The following is a 27,710-nucleotide window of genomic DNA, read 5'->3' on the forward strand; positions in this document are numbered from 1 at the left end:
TCTTTGAACATTGAATGAATGGTTTGTTCCAAAATCTACATGCTGTTTGATTAGTTGGCTTTGAATTTGCCCAAAGAGACCTGTCTTCTTTTTAGATGCTGGTATGAATGATTATTAATCGTTCTTAATCTCCCTCATTAGATAGAACAATGATACTGTAATACTGAATTGTACATTACCATGTACAATTTTACAACTGCCTGATCTGGGTGTCCCTGATAAACCTCGCAGCCACTCTTGAAATGCAATGGCAGCATGTGTTCTTGAACCATTGGAGCCCATGGTTTGTAACAATAGTGTGTGAGTTGGGAAAGTAATAGAAAGCAATGGTTACCCTATGCCCAGCATCACCATTCATTCCCCATCTTGCCCTTCTAGGTGGCAGGCATCATAAATTTGGGATGTGCTGTGCAAATTGTCGGGTATGCTTTGTAACACTGCAGCCATCGAACTCTGGCAGTAGGAGGAGTCAATGTGAACAGCATTCAAATAGGTTGGATGCTGGCACTACATTCATCAAGGCAAATGAAAATATTCCATTACTTCCTGAATTTGCATAAGAATTCAGAAGTTGCATCACTCATTTCAGAATTTCCTCAGATCAGCTACCTAATGTGTATTCACCAAAGGCAAAATTAAGTGGCAAGGAATGCGGGAAACTATAGTAATGATCTGACAGTGGCATTGGGGCAACAAATACACTAGGGCAAGGAGGGGGGGTTACAGCATCAGTGATGAGGGTTCAAATCCACCACTCTCTGTAAGGAGTCTGTACATTCTCCTTGTGTCCATATGGGTTTCCCCAGTTTCTTATCATGTTCGAAAGACCTATGGAATTATGAAGTTAATTAGTCACGTGAGTACATTTGGCTGATGTGAGCTCGTGGCGTAGAAGGAGTGATGCAACTTGTTACAATATTATCTATCTAAGTTAAATTAAATGCAATTTTGGAATAAATTGTAAACCTGGAATTATCAGATTATATTTAAAAACAATGCAAGTTGAAGCTCTCCTTCGAGGGAAGGAATTCTCCTTCATTGACTGCTCTGGGCTAGGTATGACTTCAGATCCACAGCCACGTCATTGATTCTTAACATTCCTCAGAAATTGCCAGGAAAGTTGTTAGTTTTTCGGGGCAGTCAGATTTTCCATCATATTCCAATTCTTATGAATGAGTAAATGTAAAAACAGCCTTTGACAAGTCCAAGTGTGGTTGATCTTGATGTATGCAGTCACATGCGGCTTCATATTCTGATGAAATAGAAATATAAGTAATTATGCCCATTCTGACATGACACTTTGGAGACAGTTTCTTCTAAACCTGTAGGTGACCAGGACTATGATTATCAGACACTATTTATTGTCATGTAATAAAACAGAAATGTAATATTACATAAAACTGCCACTTGAAGCTTTGACAGCCATGATCTAGGGCTAAGATATCTTGCAACATTTTTTTTTTCATTTACCATCTACTTTGCTCATTGCAAATTATATTTAACATTTTATGTGTTACATTTTAGAAGTAAACAGTAAATTGTGAAACTTTAAAATTGCAAATAAATTGGTACATATTATTTGGATGTACAAAATTAACCTTCAAGTTCCTAGGAGTCCACTTATTGGAGGATCTCTCCTGGAGCCAGAACATCAAGGCAACTGTGAAGAAGGCACACCAATGCCTTTACTTTCTAAGAAGTCTGAGGAGATTGGGCATGTCATCAATTACACGATGCTACTTCTACAGGTGTACTATGAAAAGTATACTGGTGAGTTGTATCATGGCCTGGTTTGTAAACTGGACTGCCCGGGAACACAGAAGGCTACAGAGAGTAGCAAACAAAGCTAAGACAATCACAGGCTCTAACCTCCCATCCATCGAAAACTTCTATGTGAGGCGCTGCCTCAAAAAGGCAGCTATAATCACAAAAAATCCCCAACACCCTCTTCTCACTGCTACCTTCAGGAAGAAGGTGCACTAGCCTGAAGTTCAGCAGGTTCTTAAATCTCCCCTTACTATCCAAATCATAAACTACCCTGGGACCACAAAACAAAGATGTCTCTTTTCCATTAAAATGCCACATTTTTAATGTGCACTAACTTTGACTGAATATTTATTTACCGGTTAACTCTTATGGAGAGTACTGAATATGATAATAAACTCATCATTATCAATGTTTGGTTTACACATTGTTTACCAATCCCTGTAATAAGTCATTTTTGGTGCTTTAATATTTTACTTTTCTCATTCAAGCCAATATCTAAATTCTCAATTCCACACTTCGAATTATAATTTTCCACAGAAGCATTGTTACAATTGATTTTTCATTGGAAACTATTCTCTTGCTTCAACATGGAGTACATTAGCTATTATAAATGTGCCTTGTATTCTAGTTATTGATGGTCTTTATTTATGTTGATTGCATTATTTTACTATGTGTGCAATAAGAAAATATTTCAGTTATTCAAAATTATTACTGAGTTTTTAAATAACCACATTTAATTTAAAAAAAAGACATACAGCATGTGTCAGGCCATTTCGGCCCATAACCCCGTGCTGCTTAATTACAGCCAATGAACCTACAAACCCTGGTATGTTTCAAACGGTGTGAGGAAACTAGAGCCCCTGGGGAAAACCCACGCAGACATGGAGAGAATGCACCAACTCCTTACAGACAGCATGGGATTTGAACCCAAGTCCCGATCACTGGCACTGTAGCGACATTGCACTAACTACTACATCAACCATGTTGCCCAATAACAAGTCTGGAAGTTTAAGTCCCACCAGAAATCCCTTCATTTAGCTCAAAGACTTTATGTAAAAATGTGATAGTTCGACCCTGCTGTCAAGATAGAAAGACAAGTACAAGAACCATAGAGCAATACAAACACCTTTATTACAATTACACTAGCGAGAATGAGTGGTATACCAAGTCACCTGAGGTAATACCAGAACCTCATTCAAAGATTCAAGTGAAACTGTACAGTATTTAAGGTATTTTCTTGCATACAAATCTGATAGGCATCTCGTTGAACTTATTATTACAAGTTTATGTTTTACTTTTTGCATTGCTCTTTTCTAAAGACAGGAAAATGGTTAACATCAGTTATTTACATGTATGTCATAATTAAAAGATATAATTCCTTGCATATAAAATTGGCAGGTCTGGAAAGATTGCTTCTAATATACAGTAATATCTGCTTTCTATATTTTTAGTCTTTAATTATCACATGTAAATGGTTGGTCTCACAATAATGTTAATAATGGGGATATAAACCTAGTCTTGGATAATATTAGATCGAAACTTAATTGGCACCTTCAGTGTTGCTTTGTCCACCCTACGGCCATTGATAACTCAAATCGTGACTGACAGGTTGTAAGGTTCAATCAACTGCATTTGCGCGGGAAGCCATTTACGAATAGGTTGTTTGTTTACAGGTCGTTGATTCGACCAGAAAAGTCAGTTAGTATTATTGTGTTAAAGGCATCATGGATTCTGTAAGCCTGTTTGCTTCACCCAGGAAATGGCTGAAGTAATTAATTCAGGCGACTTTGGAGGATGAGATTATTAATTGTCTATCTGGGATGTGCTTATGGCTCTCTTTGGCCCCAGTTTCAAATCTAGGGACATGTGTTTTTAATAAAGACAAAATCACTGGTGCTTTTCTCATAACTGTCATTTTTCGATAGCATAGAAATACAAATTTTAACAAAGAGAAACAGAACTTTGTCAGAAAACCCAGTAAAGTTGAATGACTGCTCATTGTGTGCTCCTGTGGGTTGCTGCGTGGTCATTGATGTGCACAGCTGATAAAACACAGCCAGATCAATGCATGGACAGGACATGATTGGTGCTGTTTGCTGATATCCTATACATCTTACAAACAGCTTTAGTGTTAACACCAAAAGCCGACTTTAACAGAGGGTAAAGATTGCTTCTGATCTACTTACAAGGAATCCAGCAGTGAAGGTCCTTCCAGGATATATTGTTTTTCCTAATGTTAAGATCGTGTTTTCTCTTTACATCTCCCATAATTTGCCATGCTTCCCTTCAACTATCACACTGCTATCCCAACCAAGCCCTCATCATGATCTTCTGATCTCTTTCATCCTTCATCTTCTCTTTAATGTCTATGTGAATTTCATTTCTGTGAGAGTGGGACTGTGGATGAATGGAGGAGGACCTAAAAAGCAATGGGAGAGGTAGGTGCTTATTAAATTTCTCCATTGACCAATTAGCTGTAGCCAGTATAAAGAAGGGAAGTTCAAGCAAAGCAGCCAGTGTGTGAGTGGCCCAGTGTAGGAGCGGGATTTAGAGGCTTTAGTTTGAGAGGCTTCAGAGAGCAAAGGATGAGTACACCAGGAAAGATCTTTGCATAGTAATAAAGAGTAGAGAGTGGAGATGGTAGCTGGGGAAGTGGATGGGGGAAATCTGGGACAGCACAATTGTCCTGCAAAAGATGTATTCAGCTGCAGCTTCTTGGAGACCATGTTAGGGAGCTGGATGAATTTTGGATCATTTTGGAGGCAGAGAGGGCAATAGACAAAAGCTGTAGGAGACAGTCACACTCAAATAGCAAGAAGCAGGTAACTGGATGACTATTAGGAGAGGGAAGGGGAATAGGCAGTCATTGCAGAGCACTCATATGGCTGTTCCCCTTAACAATAATTATACTAATTTGGATATGGTGAGGTACAATCTCCTAGGGACAAGTTGTAGTGGACTGATCTCTGAGTAGGGATGAAGAAGGAATATAGAGATTTAAGAAGAAAGCTGAAAACTAGGACTTCAAGAGTGGTAATCTTGGGATGGCTGCCTGTGCCAGGCACCAGCGAGGATAGGAAGAGGAAGTTGTGGCAGATGAATGTGTGGCTGAAGATTTGGGGCAGGGGTACAGATTTGTGAATCATTTGGATCTCTTCTGGGGAAGGTCTGACCGTACAAAAAAGAACGAGCTGCACCTGAACAAGAGAGGCACCAAAGCTGTTGGGGAGAGTTTAAAATAGTTTGAAAGTGGGATGGGAACCAGAATGTGAGGATAGAGAATAGGGAAGAAGGTGAAAAGGATGATGCAAAGTGCTGTGGGTTTGTGAGGATGGACAGGCAGGGGAGAAAGCATAAATGCAGTCAGTTGGAGGGTTTGAAATGTGTCTTTTTCAATGCAAGGAGCATTAGGAATAAAGGAAATGAACTTAGAGTATGGATCAGTACAAGGAATTATGATGTTGTGCCGTTACAGAGACTTGGCTGATGAACGTTTTGAAAGGGATAAGATGGGAGGTAAAAGGGTGGTGGGGGGAGGTAGCATTACTGGTTAAGGCTAGTTTTATGACTGCAGAAAAGGAGGATGCTGTCAAGGGAATGTCTACTGAGTAGATGTGGGTTGACATTAGAAATAAGAAGGGAGCAATCACTGTATTGGAACTTGTCTATTGGCCCAAAAATAGTCCTAGGAACTTTGAGGAACAGATAAGTAGGCACATTTGGAAATGGTGCAGAAATGTTGTGGGAGACTTCAACTTCCCTAATATTGACTGGTACCACCTTACTGTAAGAGAAATAGATTGGGTAGAATTTGACAGATGTGTCCAAGAAGGATTCCTGACACAGCATGTGGACCAGCTGACTAGAGGAGAGGCCTTACTGGATCTAGTACTGGGTAATGAACATGGTCAGGTGACAGATCTCTCAGTGGGGGAGCATTTAGGTGATAGTGACCACACTCCCTGAGCTTTAGCATAACTATATACAAGGATAAAAGCAGACAAAATTATAGTGTTTAATTAATGAGATGAGACATAGGGAGAATAAAATGGGAACAGATGTTCTCGGGAAAAGCAGGGAAGTAACAAAGACGATGTTTAGGGACCACTTGTGCCAGGTTCAGAATAGGTTTGTCCCACAGAGATGGAAAAGAGTGTATGAAAATGGAATTGTGATAGGCAAGAGGTCAGATAGCTGGTTAAGAGGAAGAAGGAAGCCTACATAAGGGTTAGGAAGCAAAAGAGAGGAAAAGCTTATGAGGATTATATGGTAACCAGGAAGGAACTTAATAAAGGATTTAGGAGAGCTGGAAGGGGACATGAGAAGGTGTTGGCAAGTAGAATTAAGGAGAACTCCAAGGCATTCTATACATATGTGAAGAACAGAAGGATGATGAAAATGAAGGTGGGGCCACTAAAGGATAAAGGAGGGAAAATGTGCCTAAGATGTATTGCAATTCATTTAGTGAGGGAGCAATTTCATTAGAAAAGGACAAGACAACAATGAAATAATGACTCCATTTTTTCCTGACTTAGAAACTATATGTACTGGTCCAGAAATCAGATCACTACTTTTCTTTTAAGGGCATGAAATGGTACTGAGGGATTAGTTATGAAGGTCAATGGGTGCACAGTGACCGTACACAGGAAGTAACCCACCATGCTAGGAAGCTCTCTTCAGTGAGTATTCAGGGTGAAGCCTAAAATAAGAGAGACCTCATGTAGGTTTGATGGCTGTTTTGTAAAATTATACATAATTACAGCATGTTGGAGCCAATGTTCTCAGGTACCTTGCAACAAACCAGTGCTCCTTAAAAGAGTGAAGAAAAAGTAAATTTATTTGTATTAATTTATCATTTCAGAAGTTGGAGAAAAAGCAGTGCCCCAAATTCATGATGAATTTACAGACCCCTGCCAGCTGCTACTTGCCAGCCTGCCTTTGTTCCTGGGCTCTCCTCAAAAAACAGGTGCTTTCTAAGGTCATGACACCAGGAGACAATTAGTAACAAACAATTCATGCCTTGAGCATATTCCCAATGATTCAATCACCGCCCTCTCTGACTCATGCCCTAAGTCAGAAGGAGATACAGTAAAACTCTGCTGATCCAACACCTTTGGGACTTTGGCAGTGCTGGATCAGCAGATGTTCTGGACAATTGGATGTTACTGTGAATAATATCCAACCACATCTTAATTTCACATTTTCACATGTTTCAGTGGAATAATCATGATCCGGTGAACCTGGTGAAGTTGAAGGATGAGGGAAATGTCTGAGCACTCCAGAACCAGGTTTGGTCAGACACCCCAACCCTGGTTCCAGGCACACAACTGGCCTGCAGTTCAAACTCTGACCCTGGGCCCACTCCACATACCTGAGTCCGTCTGTACATTCCTCTTCAAACTGGATCCCTTTGCTCTGATTTTGGACGAATGGGTGAACCAGATACTGGGCACTACCCAAAAGTGCCGGAGAAACTCAGCAGTTCATGGTTCATAGCATGGAAAGCAAAAGGCAGTCGGCATCTTGGGCACAAGGCCTTCTTCATGAGTGCCAAAAATCAGGAAAATGCCCGACAAAGAAGGTGGGGAGGTGGGAGGTGGTAGGGGTGAAAGGGGAGTGGATGTCTGATTTTTGACAGTCCTGAGGAAGGCCTTTAGGTCTAAAGCATCTACTGTCTTTTGGTTTCCATGGATGCTGCCTGACTTGCTGAGTTTCTCCAGCACTTTTGTGTACTGCATTAGACCTCAGCATCTACAGACATCCAGATGCCATGCAATTAGGATTACCAAATAATTGGATGTTGGAATATCAAGGTTTTATGCAACTAACAATTAGCACCCAGTGTCTCATAAATTTAATAGTTAATAGAAATTTAAGGGCAGTACGGTTGGTGTAATGGTAGCGCAATGCCTTTACAGCGCCAGCGATCAGGACCAGACTGGGGTTTGAATCCCATACTGCCTTCAAGGAGTTTGTATGTTCCCTCCATTTTTGCATAGGTTTTCTCCAGTAGCTCAGGTTTCCTCCCACTGTACCAGGGATGAAGGCTTATGGGGTGTAAATTGGGCAGCACGGACTTGAGGGTCAAAATGGCCTGTTACTATGCTGTATGTCTAAATTTAAATCATTTTTCAAGGCTTCCTTTGACTGCTTCAGTGCATCTGTTTCCAGTATTACTGTGAGCATCTTTCTCCGTCTCCGACCCTTCATTCAAATATGCTCTGAGACGGAGCATATTTGACAGTAGATATATAAAAAAAAATCTATTGTCGGGATCAAATGCATAACCTCCAGTGTTTAATTACAAAATTTTAATACCTTGAAGCAACATCATATGTGGCACCCTCTTGTTATAACATCAGGGATGTCAAAAACAATTTTATAAGTGTTGGAACTGAGCTCCAGTGCACCCATTGTGGTCTCCTCAACATCGGAGAGACTGGACACAGACTAGGAAATAGGTTTGTTAAGCACCTTGGGTTGGTCTGCTGCAATAGCATGGCTCTCTCAGTAGCCACTGTGACAGAGCATATAGATAAGTTTTTGGGAGATAAATTAGGAAAGGTTTGTTTGAGTAGTTCACATACAAAGACTTTAAAACAGATCTTATTTGAAATCCCGGTACTCTGCTAATGCGAGACAAATCAGCTCCACAGCTTTTGCAAGAGCTTTGGAGAGTGCCCAAGAGACTTCACTAATGGATTATTGTTTACAAAAAGGCAACAGAAGAAAGATTTTGTTGGAGCCGCAGATTATCTGGAGCTATTCTAAGAGGGTCATGTGGTTTTGCAAGCAGAGAGAGTCAAACAGGCTCTCTCTTAGAGAGAGACAGAGAGACAGAGATCACTTCTACAGTGTTACAGCCAGCAACAGCAGGATGGACTGGAACAGTACAAGCTGACAAAATTGGGAAAATCCCCATGTGGAAAATCGGTTGTAAGTGCTTGATTCGATCTGGTTCATGCAGGAAGAGAGGACTGGCTGTCTAATGTTTCACTTGGAATAAGAGAAACTAAAAGGCACTCTGTGGTGACCTGAAAGAAAGAGGTTATCATCTGGAGAACCCTGAAGGGGGAAGTTTAATCAGCAAGACACTGGAGTGGCTAATAGAAGTACATCAGTTGTGGATGTCCTAGAATAACAAATCTCTCTCTGAAAACTGACAAGAACCTTCTTGAGTGGTAATTCTCTACCTTTCAAGCACCAAAGCCTGGTGAAATTTATAAACGTTAAATTCTGTGCACAGTATAAGAATTGCCTGCAACCAGTGAACTTGGAGGAATGAGAAGTGAGATTGGACTGTGAACTCAAGAACTGTTCTGAACTGTTCATACACATGCGCTTAGAATTAGAAGGGGATTAAGTAAGTCAATAGTGATAAATTAAAGTGTGATTCTATTTTCATGTTTAAAGATAATTAAAAGCAACTTTTGTTTAAGTTACCATTTGTCTTGCTGAATATCTATTGCTGCTGGGTTTTGGGGTCCTCTGGGCTCATAACACCACCTATTTCAATTCTCCATTCCATTCCCTTGCTGACTCGTCTCATGCACTGCCAGACTGAAACCACCCGTAAATTGGAGGAACAACACCTCATCTTCTGACTGATGGCATTAATGTGGACTTCTCTGGCTTTCACTAAACCACTCCCCACTCCCCGTCACATTTCCCTATCTCTGTCTCTCCATTCTATCTCCTTTCACACAAACATGATAAATTCTTAACTTGCTCTTTATCATATCCAGTTAACACCTTTTGTTGGTCTGGATTCTTCTCCCATTGTTTGAATTCTGAGGCTTTCAGAAATGTCTTCCTTCTGTCTTATTCCACTGTTACAAGATCAAACCAGCAACCACAAAGAAGGCATATCACACAGGGGTAAAGATGATCAATTACTTTATTAACAAAAAAATTCACCTTTAAACTTTAATTCAAAATCCCCCCTCTTATAACAATGCCCACTGGTTACTATGCAAATATCTATAACAGTGTAAAACTAATAAATTCCCCAGGCTAAATATAACATATGTAATTAAAGTCTAAGCTACACTTCCAACCAGCCCACAGAAAAACTTAGACACAAAACAAACACAAAACTTCAATCTCAACTGAAGCAAAGATCATAAACACATTCAGTTTGTTTGGTAAACTGAAGCGAAAAGATCATTGTGTGTGTGTGTGTGTGTGTGTGTGTGTGTGTGTGTGTGTGTGTGTGTGTGTGTGTGTGTGTGTGTGTGTGTGTGTGTGTGTGTGTGTGTGTGTGTGTGTGCGCGAGCGAGCGAGCGAGAACAAAATTCGAAGTTGTCTTGCATTGCTTGCAGAGAGAGGAACAACTGGCTTGGTCCAGATCTTTCTGGCTGCCTTCGGAATGTTCATCCCTTATGAAATCCCAACATTCTAAAATGTCCTCCAGACCATGAGTCATGCTCTGGGCCTTCCACTCCACAGCACCCTGAGTGGTGGTGTATCATCCAAGTCCAGACTTTTTTTTTTCATTTTCTGCACATGCTCAGTCTGTCTCCCACTCTCTCAGCAGTCCGCCTTGTCCTTGGATCTCTAAGGCAAACTGTCACTTTTTAACATAAAAACCACACCACACATTGGCCAATACATAACACAGAACTCTGTAACACCTCCCCTGCTAAAAAATAAAATTGGTCCACAAGAACAAATTTTTAACAATTAATGGAAGTATTACATAAATAAAATTAACACAATTTTTTTACAATAAGTATGTGATTAGATTCATATTTACCAAGATTAACATCTTGACAAACAATCTGCTGTTACATTATCTGTCCCATTTATGTGTGTAATAATTAAATCATACTCTTGTAATATTCAATAACCGTCTTCTTATTTTTCATTTTAGACAGAAAAAAACTAATGGATTATGATCAGTATATATTATTAACTGTTTGTGAGCAGTACAAATATAAACATCAAAATGTTGCAATGCTAAAACAAGTGCTAATAACTCCTTCTCAATGGTCGAGTAATTTCATTGATGGTCATTAAACTTTTTCAAGAAGTACGAAATACGATGTTCTACTCCATCACCATCCATTTTCTGTAACAGTATAGCGCCAACTGCTCCATCATTGGCATCCATGGCTTAAAAGAATGGCTTTGCAAAGTTAGGGGTCAAAAGTACAGGCTGATGGCAGAAAATGGCCTTTAACTTCAGAAACACTTCCTGGCATGCATCTGATAAGATGAACTTTTCTTTCTTTCCAAGTAGTTTTGTTAATGGGAGTGCAATTTCTGCAAAGTTTTTACAAAATCTATGATAGTAGCCAATCATACCTAGAAATCTCTGAAGAGCTTTCTTATTACTGGGGATAGGGAACACAGTGATAGCCAATACATTTGCTCCAACTGGTGCCACCTGTCCCTGTCCTACCACGTAACCCAGATAAATTACAGTGGCATGTCCAAACTCACTCTTGTGAAAATTCACTGTGAGGTGTGCTTCCACCAGTCTCTGAAATAACTGCACTAATTCAAGCATGTGTTTTCCCATGTTTCTATACTAATTACAAAATCATCGATATAGGCTCCTGTGTGCTCTAAACCCTGAATTAATGCATTAATCATTCTCTGAATTGTGCCAGGTGCATGTTTCATCCCGAAAGGCATAACATTATACTCATACAATCCCGAAGGTGTAACAAATGCAGAAATATCCATGCCTATCTTTGTCAAGGGAACATACCAGTATCCTTTTAAGAGATCAATCTTTGTAAGAAACTTAGCCTTTCCCACCTTATCTTTACAATTATCTTTTTTGGGAATAGGGAACGCATCAGTCTTTCTCACCATGTTTTCCTTTCGATAATCTGTACAAAACCTAATTGAGCCATCTAGCTTGGGCAACAGAACACAGGGTGAACTCCAATTTGAACTTGATTTTCAGATGATGTCATTTTTGAGCATATAATCCACCTCTTGATCCAACAATCTGCTCTTTTCCTGATTAACTAGGTAAGGATGCTGCTTAATAGGCTTAGCATCACTGTCCTCCACATCATGACAAGCCACAGTAGTTCTTCTTGGAACATCTGGGAATATATATAAAAAAAACAAAAAAAAACATAACAATTACAGCACGGAAACAGGCCATTAGGCCCTTCTAGTCCGCACCGAACCAAACATCCCTTTCTAGTCCCACCTCCCTGCACAATGCCCATAACCCTCCATCTTCTTCTCATCCATATACCTGTCCAACCTTCTCTTAAATAATACAATTGACTCCGCCGCCACTATTTCTCCCGGAAGCTCATTCCACACGGCTACCACTCTCTGAGTAAAGAAGTTCCCCCTCATGTTACCTCTAAACCTCTTCCCCTTAATTCTTAACTCATGTCCTCTTGTTTTAATCTTTCCTCCTCTTAATGGAAATAGTCTATCCACATTCACTCTGTCTATCCCTTTCATAATCTTAAATACTTCTATCAAATCCCCTCTCAACCTTCTACGCTCCAAAGAATAAAGACCTAATCTGTCCAATCTCTCCCTATACTCTAGATGCTTAAACCCAGGTAACATTCTGGTAAACCTTCTCTGCACTCTCTCCACTCTGTTTATATCCTTCCTATAATTAGCCGACCAGAACTGCACACAGAAGTCCAAATTAGGCCGCACCAACGTCTTATACAATCTCAACATCACCTCCCAACTCCTATATTCCATGCAATGATTGATAAAGGCCAGCATACTAAAAGCCTTCTTCACCACCCTATTCACGTGAGTTTCAGGGAACGATATACCGTTACTCCTAAATCTTTCTGCTCTTTTGTATTCATCAATGCTCTCCCATTTACCACGTATGTCCTATTCTGATTCTTCTTACCAAAATGAAGCACCTCACACTTATCAGCATTAAATTCCATCTGCCATTTTTCAGCCCACTTTTCTAAGCAGCCCAAATCCCTCTGCAATCCTTGAAAACCTTCTTCATTATCCACTATTCCACCTATCTTAGTATCGTCTGCATATTTACTAATCCAATTCACCACCCCATCATCTAGATCATTAATGTATATCCTTAAATTTCATAAGTAATGTCTTCATTTCTTCCCTTTCTGATTTAACTTGGTGTCTAAGTTATGCAAAATTATAGAATTTTCCAGTCTGTGGCTTATCACTTTGTGTGTTCCATGACCTTCCACAAAACTTATCTCCTCCTTACTTTCCTCTATAACTAGCACCTTGGTTGGAATCCTAGTCTCCTCCTCAGTCATTTTCTCCAAGTAAGGTTTAAGCATGTTCAAGAGACAGACCTATGTCTCTGTTCGATGATCAGTCATCTCAATGAGATAGATGTCCCGGTTAATTTTTGATTTCACCTTATATGGTCCTGAAAATGGAGCTCTCAAAGGGTTTGACTGCATTGGAAACAAAACTAATACTTTGTCGCCAGGTTTAATGTCCCTAATTTTTTCTTTTTGATCATACTGAATTTTCAATTTTCCCTGAGCAGTTTTTAAATGTTTCCTTGTTATCTCGCAACCCTGATGTATCTGTTTTTAAATTTGAAAACATAATCCAACAGATTTGATTGTATATCATTATGTATATCATTATTCCTTCAAGAATATTAATGGACCCCTGACTTCATGACCAAACATCAACTCAAATGGACTAAATCCAAAAGACTTCTGAGTTGCCTCTCTAACAGCAAACAATAACAAATGGATTCCTTCATCCCAATCCTTATTATTTTCCACGCAATAAGACCTCATCATATTTTTCACATTTAAATGGAACCTTTCCAAGGCCCCTTGACTTTTAGGATGACAGACAGACAACATAATTTAATGGGCTCCCAATTCATACACCACCTGTTGAAATATTCCAGACATAAAATTACACCGTTGGTTTGACTGAATTTCGCTTGGTAGGCCAAACAGTGTGAAAATTTTTAGCATAGCCTTCACAATTGATTCTCAGGGGAATAGCCTCTGGAAACCTTGAAGCTGTGCACATGAGTGTTACCAAATATTCATTTCCTGCTTTGGTTTTTGGCAATGGGCCAACACAATCCACTTTCACTTTTGAGAAGGGCTCCCCGAAAGCAGGATGGGTTGTAAAGGTGCCACTAGTGGTCCTTGATTAGGCTTACCCACCAATTTACAAGTGTGACAGGTTCTACAAAAGTTCACAACATCCTTTCTTAATTTTGGCCAATGAAACTGTTTCCTTATCTTTTCTACTGTCTTCTTCACTCCAAGATGACCTCCTAAAGGTGTACTTTGAGCCAATTTTAATATTTCATTCCTGTAAGTTTTGGGAATTACAACTTGCCTTGCTACTGCCCAGTTTTCACTGGCAGGTATCACTTGTGGTCTCCACTTTCTCATCAATATTCCATTTTGAACAAAGTAACCTACTGGCACAGTTTCAATTTCCTGGTTAGCCAGAATCTTATCTCTTATCCCAGCAAGATCAGGACCATGCTTTTGTCTGGCTATTAAGTCTTCTCTTGACAACAGCAAAACTGGATCCTTAGGTTTGTCTTCAATGCTTGCCTCCACTACAGGATCATCACAGACTTTCTCTACCTCTCCTTTTTTTTAGACATGGCTCTAGTAATGGCACTCGCAGGGTAGATTTTCAAATCCTTTTCAGACTCATAAACCAATGACTTACTTGTGAGTTTCACTGCAGGTATGACTTTACCCTCTGCTAAATCATTTCCTAACAAAAGAGAAACTCCATCCACTGGCAGACTTGATCTTATGCCTATCGTAAATGGGCCATTAACTAAGTCTGATTTCATCACTATTCTATGCAAAGGTATAGGCTCTGCTTCACCACCAATGCCTTTAATTAAATTCATATCTCCAGTATCAGTCTCCTCTCCAAAATTCAAAACATTGCATAATACAAGCGATTGGGCTGCTCCAGTAACTGAAATGAAACCTTCAGTCATGAATGGTTTAAAAATATCCCTAACTTTCTCACTCTGAACACAGAGTGTTCACACATCTACACATCCACCCCTTTCTCTTTCTTCCTTTTCAGTACAGGACAATTAGCTATTATGTGCCCTGGCTTTTTACAATAGTGCCAAATAACACTCGAAAATTTTTCCTTCACCCATTTCTCTTCCTCTCTTCCTTTAACCTCAATTCTAGATTTTCTTTCTACTCTACTTGGATTATCAGCAGTATTCCTTTGAAAGGTTTTCCCTGGTGTCGACTTAGGCTTGTGGGTTAAAGCATATTCCTCTGGGAATTTAGCCAATTCTTGCCAAGCTTCTTCAAATACCCACCTTTCCTACATAGTGCTTAACAATCTTTCAGGCAATTTCCTTTTTTTTCATCCCAATTCTTACTGTAAGTTTTAACTTGCCAACTATAACCATCAGTTCTGACTTTTTAGCCATTTTTAAATTAACCATAGAAGGGTTAGCTATGGGCTGGTCAATATTCATAATTGCTGGTTTTTCTGCTGGTGATTTATACACTCACCGTTTATTTTTAATTTCAAGCTGGAGGTTGAGTTAAACTCAGATGACTGATAACTAAGCACAAGTCAATCCCCCCTAAAGCTTCCAAATTGGTTCATCTCAGATGATTCCCGCAAATTATGTTACAAGATCAAACCAGCAACCACAAAGAAGGCATATCACACAGGGGTAAAATTACTTTATTATCAAAAATTTACCTTCAAACTTTAATTCAAAAATCCTCCCTTTTATAACAATGTCCACTGGTTTCTATGCAAATTCCTATAACAGTGTAAAACTAATAAATTCCTCAGCCTAAATATAACATATGTAATTAAAGTCTGTTCTATTTCCAACCAGCCCACAGAAAAACTTAGACACAAAACACACAAGACTCACAAAACTTCGATCTCAACCGAAGCAAAGATCATAAACAAAATTCAGTTTGTTTGGTAAACTGAAGCCAAAAGATCTTTGAGAGAGAGAGACAGAACAAAATTCGAAGTTGTCTTGTGCTGGTTGCAGAGAGAGGAACCACTGATTTGGTCCAGATCCTTCTGGCTGCCTTTGGAATGTTCATCCTTTTTGAAATCCCAACATTCTAAAATGTTCTCCAGACCATGACTCATGCTCTGGGCTTTCTTCCACTCCACAGCACCACCCAGTGGTAGTTTATCCTCCAAGTCCAGAAATTTTTAGATCATTTTCTGCACATGATCAGTCCGTCTCCCACTCTCTCAGCAGTCCACCTTCACCTTTGCTCTTAAAGGTAAACTGTCACTTTTTAAAATAAAACCACATAACACATAGGCCAAAACACAACACAGAACTCTGTAACACTATTTTTTCCTTGAAGAAGGGCTCAGGCCCAAATCATCGGTAATATATCTTTGTCTCAAGGCACTGAAAATACTGGCTGAGTTCCTCCAGCATTTCTGTTTGTTTTTACTACAATCACAGCGCCTGCAGACTTTAATATTTAACTGAGCTCCTATAATCATTAAGCCTGATCTCATCTGCAGCTCAGCATTATTGAAATGATGATAGGGGGATGTGTGTTGCATCCCACTGCAAATTTGTTTTTTTACTGCCTTAATACCCGAGACTTATTTTTGCTGTCTGTTTCCTTTTCACTCCTTTGGCATTTGGTCTGCTGATTAATCTAGAAATGGAAGATTTGAAATTTTGAAGGGGCTGCAGCAGGATCATAAAGGAAAGAGACAGGGAGAAAATCAAGAGGCCTGAGGAGCAAACAATATTTTCAGAATACTTACAGGACCAAGGACACCAAACACATCAGGGTTGAAACCTCTGACACCATTAGAGAGATGATAAAATACGAAATCTCCACTAAGCCTTTCCCTGACAACAAAGGAGGATCCTTTTACTGGATAATTTATTTAAACATAGAAAGGGAACATAAATAGGTTGATTGGCATTGGTAGAGCAGATAGCTAGAAACTTGCTTTCCCATGCAGGACTATCAAAAAAACAATTGCACTGGACAACAATTTTTTTTTCGAAAGGTTTGCTTCTTGAAAGAAAATTACGGATTATGATGGACAACTTCAAGCTGGTCGCAAAGGTCATTGAGAATTTTCTGTATCACATAGGAAATGGGAGAAACATTAACTTTTATTGAATTTAGCCAGTTTAACCGTGTAATGATGCCGACACATTGCGTTAGTTCAATGCACCTAAAAATGTTTGGCTGCTGATTTTTGTTTGTACTTAGCGTCTGATGACTGAGTCACTAATTTTACCACTAAAGCAGAGCTCATAGGCTTTCTTAATAAGTGCAGTCTTTGAGCCTTAAGCATATAACAGAATATATTGCAGCTATTGCAACATTAATACATTTCTGCTGTATTGAATCTTTCTGAAGACCATAAATGCTATTGTTAAGTACACTCACTATGCTATTGCCTGAAGAACATGTGCATCAACATGCATTCAATCTATATCAATGTAATGCACAGCATCTACATATGTGAGCTGCTTTTATAGCTTGTCTACATCTATCCTGACTAAGAATGTATTTGCTTAGTCCAGGTCTGCTTGAACAGACCAAAACCACTTGCTTTATGCACATTATACTAATGGACAAAATATCACAAGAAATCAAAAAAATAGGTTGTATTTTAAAGAAGTACACGATAGAAACATTTTCTGGTGATTTTCATGATCCGTGACCCAAAATCCATAAAATACACCCAAAAAGCATCCAGGAAGCAAAATCTTTGTTGTCTAGTGTTATAGATTTATGTTAACCACTCACCCACTCTCTCTCTTTCCCTCACATCTCTGTCTCCCGTCCTTCAGCTACCTATCTCCTCACTTCCTTCTTACCCCTCTGCTTTCTCCCCCATCACTTGTAGGCTTCTCTCTCTTTACCTTCTCACCTCTTACCTCCCCACCAATTTATTCAGGTGTCAGTTTATACTGCATTTTCACCAATATCAACTTTTCTTTCAGGTTTATACCATGTTTTAATTTTATTTGAAACACTGATCTGTTTGCATTGGGTGACATCTGTGGGATCTGTGACCTCTGAGAAAAGGTTGCATATACTAGGATAAAACTTTAGTGCTTAATATTAATGCAATATTCCAAAATATGCTGAAATCTTATCCCAATAGTTCAGGTCATGAAACCCTAATCAATAAGCCTGGGTTCACTGTGCCAATGCTAATAATTAAATCTCTCTTTCACTGTGAACACCATGGAGCCCTGCCGATGTTGACATAACAAGTGTTATATGGCGACAAAAAGTGGGATTACAGGACAACATCATCTAGTTCTTCATTTTAAATACTGCAAATCAGCATACCATGTATTTTGTATTTTTTGTTAATTATTGTCTTGAGCAATTTTTTTTCCTAGTTTCGAAACTTTATTTATTAATTTTAACATATGAAGAAAGTAAGTAATTCACGTACAGAAAAAATACAAAATAAAGTAATACAAGTACAAAGTAACATAGTTAATACAATGCCAATCTCGGCATCTCCCCCTAACAACTAAAAACTAAGACTAAAAAAAAAACAATTTTTAACCCCTAAACCCCCCCTCCCCACCCCCACAATAAAGAGTGAAGAATTAATACTATTAGTATAATTAAAAAAAATAAAAAATATATATCTTAAAAAAAGATATATATATATATATATATGTAAAAATTAAGTATTAATTATTAATCCAAAAATTTTTTATTATATAAAAAAAGGATGTGGAAGCTATGAAGAGGGTGCAGAGGAGATTTTCCAGGATGTTGCCCGGATTGGGAAACAAGATTAGCAAAGTTGGGACTTTTCTCTTTGGAGTGTAGAAGAATGAGAGGAGACTTGATAGAGGTCTATAAGATTATGAGAGGCATAGATAGGCTGGACAGCCATCCCCTGTTTCCCGGGGAAGGATCAGCAAACACCAGAGGATATGTGTATAATGTGAAGGGAGGGAAGTTTAGGGGTGATATCAGGGATAAGTTTTTTTACATAGAGTTGTGGGTGCCTAGAATGCCTTGCTGGGGATGGTGGTGGAAGCTGAAGCATTGGGGGCATTTAAGAGACTCTTAGACTCACATGGATGAAAGAAAAATAGAGGGTTATGGAGTAGGGAGAGTTTAAAACTCCTTTTTAGGAAGGAACATTTGGGTTGGCACAACATCAAGGGCCGAAGGACCTGTACTGCACTGTATTGTTCTATGTTCTATTGTATAGACACTAATCAACTGAAGCATTTTAGATATTAAAAACAATTGGTTGAGAAATCGACTAGTCCCAGAGTGATCCTTCAACCCACCAAAACCACACCCATTACATTCATTTTTTTTTTCCATTCTCTCCACATTCCACTCAGATCCCCCAGATTCTACCCCTCACTCATACAGTTGGGGCAATGTACAATAGGCAATTAATCAATCTGCCCACATGCCTCTGGAATGAAATGGAAACACCCAGAGGAAATCCTGGAGGTGAAAGGGAGAATGCGCACTCTCCACATTGGCAGCACTGGAGGTCAAAATGAACCTAAATCTCGGGAGTTGTATTGCTAAATGTGCTAGTTAGTCAGTAATACAATTAATAAATTATTAATTATGGTTTTTTTAAAAGTTATCTTCAGTTATTTAAAATCGTTCCTCACAAATTTGAGGGTCAGACAACCCAACCAGAAATGTTTACTTTTTGTGATCATTTTTGGCAATATAAGCAAAAAGGTATCATATTACCACAAAAATACACCATTAAAATGTTAAAATGCCAAAAAGCAAATTGCTACTTTATTGCAACTTTTTTCATGTTAAGGGATAGCTTTATTGTCATCTTACAACTGAATTTGATAGAAGTTATAAACCATAAATACAGGATATATGTGCCTATAGCTTTATGGTGTTAAGAGATATTCTGTACTTTGCAGTCCTAAGGCAAGGTTTTATGATGAAGATGTCTGAATACATATATTTACATTAGTTTATTTGATGTAATAGAGAGTTATTATTCATTTGCATGATAAGGAATCAAGTATCTCAAAAGGAGACAAAAGATTGAAGCATAAAATATGAAGAAAGGACACGTGGATTTGAAAGTGGAATTCTAAAATAAAGATAAATACAGAAATTCTGGAAATAGCCAGCAGGTCAGACTGCATCTGTGGAAAATGGAGCTAATATTTCAGTCCTTTGTCAGAACTAAGGTCATTGAAAATAATAAACCTCTGGAAGAGGTCAGTATACCAGCACTATTGGTGGAGGCAAATAAATGGTTGATGTATTGGTTGGAATCCCTGCAACATTCTTGAGTTCTTCAATATCTGCAGTCTCTTGTGTCTCCTGAGATTGATGAAGCTTGTGAGTTATATGCAATTACGATGATTGTTAATGGGGTATTTAAAAGGAATTGTCCATGAGTCCATATGATGCATTCTATTTGATGTCTATACATGTGGAAAATATAACTTAGCAACTTCACACTGAAACTAGGGGGAAGGCAGCTATCCTTTCCAGAATATGGCCATCCCTGGGTGAGTTAAAATAATTTCCTTCAAGCCACAGCACACTTGGAACATTCGACTCATGAAAAAATTGCAAATTAATGTTTAACTCAAGAGCAAGGAAGGTCAGATTAGTTTGAGAACCTGAAGAATCAGTAACGGGAATAGAGGACCAATTGATTTGCAAGGAGAGAGAGTTGTACACGGCTTGTGAGGGGTAGTGGGGGGGGAGGGAAGAGATTAAAAAGAAGCATTCGCAGTGTCACGTTGCTTTAGCAGACCAATTGAATTGTGATTCATTAGCAAGAACAAATAAAAGTAAAGCAGTCACAAGTAGAGCTGCCATTGTTGGAGCAGTGGGGAATTAGAGGCTTTGGCTAGCAGAGGCTGAGGACATGCTCCAGGTAAGGTCAGGTAGGTATAGTAGAGATGACAGCTAGAGCAGTGGTATGCATGTGGGAAATCTGATGACTACACCTGTAAGAAGAGCATCTAGTGCAGCTCCTTGCAGACTGTATTAGGGAACTGGAGCTGGATGAAGTCCAGAAAATTCAGGAGGCAAAGTGGTGATGGACATGTGCAACAAGGAGACAGTTACACAAAAGGAAAGAGGCATGTAACTGGGTAACTGTTAGGAGAGGGAAGGGAAATAGGCAGTCAGAGCAAAGCACACTTATGGCTGATCCCCTCAACAATAAGTATACTGTTTTGGAGGATAATTTACCAGGGACAAGATGTTGTTTTGTTTCTTTTATTGTAATAAAGAAACTTGGGTTCTTTTAAAACAGCTATACTTTATATCAACTATATGTCAGGAGCTAAACAACTCCTGACCGACTGGAGGCATCTATCTTGAATCCAACCGAAGTTGCCATAAGCTAGTCAACAACTCCCTCTAGTGATCAGGAGGATCACTAGCACTCTATCATTACATCTCCTTTCCTTGAGATTTTTTATCTGACAACATGACACAATAATATAGTATTCAGCTTGATTTAAAGTTCAACACAAACATGAACACAACATCAGCAGCACAAACTTTTCAAGCATACAGTTCTTTATTTTTAGAGATTCAGTCTATCAGGTGTTTTGTTAACACGTGTGGATCTTCTCAACACAGATACATGTGTCGGCTCTGCTGGTCCACGACTGTCTAGCGCTGGTGGTGTTTTCTCTGTTGCTGTGCAGGCTGGATCTTCTTGCAGTGTCTCTTGCATTTTCAGCAGGCTCTTTTGATTTCTCTTCAGTATTTGACCATCCTCTGTTATGACAGTGTAAGATCTTGGATTTACTTCCTCCTGAACAGTGGCCATTTTGCCCCAAGTGTTGAAATCTCACTGTGTCGTGTTGTGCCAGTGGCTCTAAGCTTCTTGCTGACTTGACATAGTTTGCTTTTCATCTCCTTTACATATGTTTTTGTTTCCATTTGACATTGTCAACATCCCTGTTCTTGTTTGGGTCTGCAGAGTAGAGAAGTGTGGTGTGTAGTCTATGATCCATCAGAAGCTCAGTGGGTGACATGCCATGTTCAAGTGGCGAAGCTCTGTAACTCAATAGAGCTGGATAAGGATTTGAACCACTGTCTAGCGCTTTCCTGAGCAACTGTTTATGTGAACTCCTTTGTCTGCTTTACCATTTGACTGTGGATGCAGAGGACTTGAAGTCACATGTCAAAAGTCATACTCTTCTGCAAAGTTCTGGAATTCTCTACAACTGTAGCAAGGTCCATTGTCACTGTAGACAATTTGAGGAATTCCATCTCTTGCATAAATCAACTTCATATATTTGATCGCACAAGCAGATGACATATTTGGAAGCAATGCAATATCTGGATAATTCGATACATAATCCATAACCAGCAAGTAATTCTTTCCATCCATGTGGAACAGATCAGTCCCAACTTTCTGCCATGGTTCTGCTGGAAAGTCAGTTATGGTCATGGGTTCCTTTGCCTGCTTTGCAAGATGTTTCAAACAGGTCTCACAGATTGAAACTAACCTGACAATGTCAGCATTTATTCCTGGCCAATAAACAATGGTTCTGGCCCTCCTCTTGCATTTTTTTCCATTCCAAAGTGCCCCTCATGCACCCTTTTCAGCATCTCTTGTTACAGTGATTGAGGAATGACAATTTTGCTCTGTCTGAGTAGAAGCCCATTGACAACACTCAGCTCAGTTCTAATGTTGTAGTATGGCTTATATTCACCTCTAGCCATCCTTCATTCAGATTCTTAATGACCTTCTGTCCCAAGTCCATCTGGGACTACTGTGAACCTGAGGTGGTGCTCTTTATCTTTAACTTTCACCTTGAGCATACATGTACCTTTTGAGTCAATGCCCTGTCCATTGCAGGCTTTAATTTGTATGGAGGTATGCTTTATCTTCATTGCCATGATGTAGCACTCACAGATCAAAATGACCTTTATCCTTGTGTTTAGCTTGAAAGGAATATTTGTTCCATTTGGATGCAATGACACAGTCAACTTATCCTGCTCCACTCTGTTCATGCTTGGCTGTTCCGTGTCTGTTAGTTTATAGTCTTTTTGTACTATCATGCCACTGAAAAGTGTATCGCTCAGAGCAGTTTCTTCTATAGTTTGTTTTTATAGTGTGCAATCTTTCACTTCTGTTTTGTTTCCCTTTGGAAAAAACATTCCTTTGCATAGTGAATCTGCTCTTTGCACTTAAAATACGCATTTTCATAGGCTGGGCATTGTTTTAGTGCATGTTGAGGGCAGCATCATTTACAAATGAATGTTTCTCCTTTTTGTCATTACCTATATCTCATTTTTTGTTTATGTGTGTGAACAGACACAATGGCTATACAGTTTAGTCTTTGTTTTCACTGGCTTTTGCGCTCTCAGCAAACATTTTCACGTGCTAATTCAATGGCGTGGCTTATCTTCCCAGCTCCAGCTAAGATAAGCTGTGTCTTTCGCGGCAATTTTTTTCTCACTTTCTTATCAATAATCCTGAACATAGTTTGATGACAGATCATTGAATCTTGCAGCATTTCAAAATTGCATGTTCTTACTTTTAATTTCAAGTCCATTAAAAAAGTATCAAAGCCCTCTCCCTGCAGCTGTGTGTGCGAGCAAAACACATACCTCTCAAACATTGCATTTTTCTTTGGTGAAGAGTGTTCATCAAACATCTTGATAACCTTGATGAACTCGCCTTGGTCTTCTGCTTTGGCAAAAACAAATATGTTGAAAACTTATAGTACTTGAGGTCCCACCACAGTAAGTAGCAGTTCAATGTTCCTTGCATCAGGTTTGCAGTTACAGCATGAATCATTGTTTGAACAACCTCCATTCATGGTCGACATTTCCAATCCAATTTACAGGATCAGAACCATCACACTTTCCATTTCTCTGCTACTATCAACTGATTCTCACTTTGCACACTCCTGGTGTCTCTTCCACTTTTGCTACCATGCGCAGCCCTGATACCATGTGATGTTTCTTTTATTGTAATAATTAAACTTGGTTATTTTAAAACAACTATATTTTATTAGCTAAAGAACTCCTGACTGTATGGAGGCATCCATCTTGAATTCAACTGAAGCTGCCACAAACTAGTCTCTGACTCCCTCTAGTGGTCAGAATGATCACTAGCTCTCTATCATGACAATGGTCAAGTCTCAGGCATAGAGTCTAGCCCTTTGGCTCAGAAGGGAAGGGAGAAGAAGAGAAGTGACTGGATATTCAATAATTAGGGGAACAAATAGAAGGTTCTGTGGACAAAATCAAGTCTCCCAGATATTATGTTGCCTCCCAGGTTCCAAGGTCAGGGACAACTCAGTTTGAGTACATAGCATTCTCAAGTGGGAGGGTGAGCATACAGATGTCGTGGCCCACGTTGACATCAATGACATACATAGGAAAAGAGATGAGGTCCTGAAAAGACAATATAAAGAGTTAGAATGGAGGCTAAAATACAGAACCTCAAGGAAAGTAATCTCTGGATTGCTGCTTGTCACCCATGCCAGTGAGGGCAGGATAGGAAATTATAAAAAACTTCTATGTTGGCAATTTTAGAATTTTTTTTTCCATTTTCCCTTTCCAAATTAACACACAATCCATTAACGAGAAATAGGTTGAGAATTTGGGCTAAATTTAGGAAATTAGTGCAGGGAGCAGAGGTTAAGATTTCTGGATCATTCGGATTCCTTCTGTGGTAGATTGGACTTCTACAAAAAGGATGGGCTGCACCTGAACTGAAGGGGAACCAATATCCTGGCAGGCAGGTTTGCTAGAGAAGTTGGGGAGCATTTAAACTAGTTTGGTGGGGGTGGGGGATGGGGGGGGAGTGAGAATCAGAATTTGAGTGTTGAGATGAGGGTAGAAGAGAATCAAGGAATTAGGGTTGAGAAAGAGGAAGTTAGAAAAACAGTAAAAAACAATGTGCAGCAAGGAAGACAAAAAAAAGGCAGGTAAAAATACAGGATAATTTACTGTACAATAGAATGACAGCCATATGGCAACAGATGTGTGTTTAAGAGTACTGTACTTGAATGCAAGGAGCATTAGGAATAAAGTAGAGGACCTTTTTGGACAGTTACACTGAAAAATGTGACATTGTGGCCATCACCATGACATGGCTTAATGATGAACGTGATTGGGAGCTGAATGTTTGGGAAATATAGGCAGGTAGGTAGAGGGGATGGTGTGGCCCTGATAGTAAGCAATGATATTAAATCACTAGAAAGAAGGGGCATAAGGTCAGATGGGTTAGAATCCATATGGGTTGAGTTAAGCAATGACAAGGGTAAAAGAACCCTATTGGCAGTTGCACGCAGGCCCCCAAACAGCAGCTGGGAGGTGGACTACAAGTTACAGCTGGAAATGGAAAAAGTGCGTCAGAAGGAAAATGTTAAAGTAATTATGGGAGAATTTTAACATGAAAGGGGATTGAGAAAGTCAGGAAGGTACTGGATCTCAGGAGAGAAAGTTTGTAGAATGCTTAGAGGCTCGATCTATATTCATTTGAATATAGAAGAATGTGAGGAGATCTCATAGAAACATATTGAATGCTGAAAGGATTGGACAGAGTAGATGTGAATAGGATGTTTCCCTTGGTGGGTGAATCCAGGACAAGAGGACACAGTCTTAGAATTAGAAGCCCATTTAAAACAGATGTGGAGAAATTTATTTAGCCAAAGGGTCATGGATTTGTTGTTACATACAGCTGTGGAGGCCTGATCATTGAGGGAGTTTAAGGGGGAGATTATCAAAGGATATGGGGAAAAGGCAGGAAATTGGAACTAGACAAGAAAACAGTTTAGCTCAGGGTGGATTTGCAGAGCAGACTTGATGGGCCGAATGACCTACTTCTGTTTGCTTATCTTGTGAAATTCTTCAGAATTAATAGTTTTTTATGGGCTAGTCCAATTATAAATAACTCTCTTTTTCAACAGTCTTTGTTGGACACAGGTTTTAAGGATTGGTGTAGAATAGGTGTTCAAAGTTTTAATGATCTCTTTATTTCAAGATAATTTTTCCTCTTTTGAACAATTATCAGCTAAATGTAATCTTTCCAATAGACACTTTTTTAGATATTTACAAATTAAGCTTTTTGTTCAATCTAAGATTTTGGATTTTCCAACACTAATATTCTTGAATTTTTTTTAAATTTACGGTTTTATTTATGCTTATATGTTCAGGTATCTGGTATCATTTATTTATTGCAACAAACACCATACAGCATTAAAACTGAGATAGCATTCCCTTGACCCAGTACAAAAGCAGACTAACAATACAATGCAACATACAATCAATTTTCAGAAATTAGACAATGCGACAAGGAGACAGTTTAAAGATAGATGTTATAAAATGTCTGCCAGTTTCGGGTGAAGTAGAACATTCCCTGCGCCTGAGGGGCTACTACACTGTTCACGCAGCCTTAAACAGGTCGGGTTACCGACCCTTCCACAGATGTTAAATTCACTAGCAGTAGGGAACCAAACTACCGTCCAGTCATAAGTTCACAGGGCCCAAACCCTCCAGTGCCATCCCTCCCGTGAGGCCCAGACACCACGGCCTCAAGTCCTCCATTTATATCCGAGGCCGAGGCACATCTCTCCCAACCTCTGAGCCCGGCATGGCTCTGCAGCACTCGTTGCACCGGATGCCGCCTCCGACTCCACCACTCGTCCTTTCCACTCAGCCCGACAATAGTCACCTTTGAAAACGCTCCAAAGAGCTAAAGAACTGCCAGCCTCCAAAGATGCGGGCAGCTCAGCCCCTCCTCTAGGCAATGTCTGAAGCTTCATACCTCCAATGGGTGAGTTCCACAACTCTGCAGCATCCGCTCGTATCTGCTCACACTCGGCGTGTTCCACTGGCTACACATGAGTCCATTCCTGCAGCAGCTATGATCAGGAGTAGCCACAGCCGACAGATCCACGATCCCATTTTCAGAGCACCCTCTGAGCGTTAAACTTAATAAAAATATTTTAAAAAGAAAATAAAGTTCTGACAGATGAATGCATGCCTGAATGCGTTGGTGCAAGGGGCATGGGTTCAGATTCATGATCATTGGGCTCTCTTCTGGAAAGGGTATGATCTCTACAAAAAGGACAGGTAGAAGGGTGCTGGATGCGAGCGAGTGAACAGACTAGAAACGCAGACTGTGAGGTCTGACGTAGCAGCAGAAATGTTTATTAAACTTCACGTGCTTGCTTTTCAGCAGAGTGGTTGGACCGCACGTACAATCTGCCACTTGTGTCATGCTGATGCAAGCATGCACGCCAACTTCTGTCATGGTACGGAAGAGATGAAAGAGTGTTACCATCTCTGCCATGACTGCCGCGTGGAACAAGCAGGGCCAGTTTGTTGCAGCAGATTTATGCGTCGCCACAAGGTTACACCTGGATGGGAAGGTGACTAATATCCTGGCAGGCAGGTTTTCTAGAGCTATTGTGGAGGGTTTAAACTAGTTTGGCAGGGGATGGGAACTAGAATGAGAATAGGGTAGAAGATATCCAATTAGATGCAGAATATAGTGAGATTGTGAGGAAGAATAGGTAGACAATGGGGAAAAATTGCAAGCATAAGGTTAAGGATTTAACAGGATATTTTTGAAACAAAATTGAGAAGGGTGATTAATACAGTACTGTTGGTGTTGTATCTAAATGTCCACAGTGTAAGAAATAAGATTGATGATCTAGTATCGTAGCTGGAAGTTGACAGGTATGACATTGTGGCCATCATTGAGTTGTGACTGAAAGAAGACCACAGCTGGCAACTAAATATCCAGGGCTACACAGTGTATCAGAAGGACAAGGATATAGGCAGAGAGGGTAGGGTAGTTCTACTGGTTAAAAATGGAATTAAATCTTTGGAGAGAGGAGACATTGGATCAGAAGGTATAGAATCCCTGTGGGTAGAATTAAGAACCTGTAAGGGTAAAACAGACCCTGGTTGGAGTGGTATACAGGCCTCCAAACAGTACTCAGGACATGGCATGCAACAAGGGGATTATTACAACAGTTAAAGGGG

At 39.6% G+C, this 27,710-nt stretch overlaps 1 long non-coding RNA gene across 1 annotated transcript; it reads right to left on the minus strand.

Annotated features, from left to right (window-relative positions):
• Positions 1–954: 954 nt before the first annotated feature.
• LOC138751544 (uncharacterized) lies at positions 955–26,841 on the minus strand. Its single transcript, XR_011350036.1, has 3 exons — positions 26,485–26,841; positions 23,316–23,394; positions 955–1,252 (listed from the first exon to the last, which is right to left on the minus strand). It is a non-coding gene; the product is annotated as an uncharacterized lncRNA (long non-coding RNA).
• Positions 26,842–27,710: the final 869 nt, after the last annotated feature.

The sequence above is a fragment of the Narcine bancroftii genome, chromosome 1, assembly GCF_036971445.1.
Source record: "Narcine bancroftii isolate sNarBan1 chromosome 1, sNarBan1.hap1, whole genome shotgun sequence".
NCBI classification, from domain to species: Eukaryota; Metazoa; Chordata; class Chondrichthyes; order Torpediniformes; family Narcinidae; genus Narcine; species Narcine bancroftii.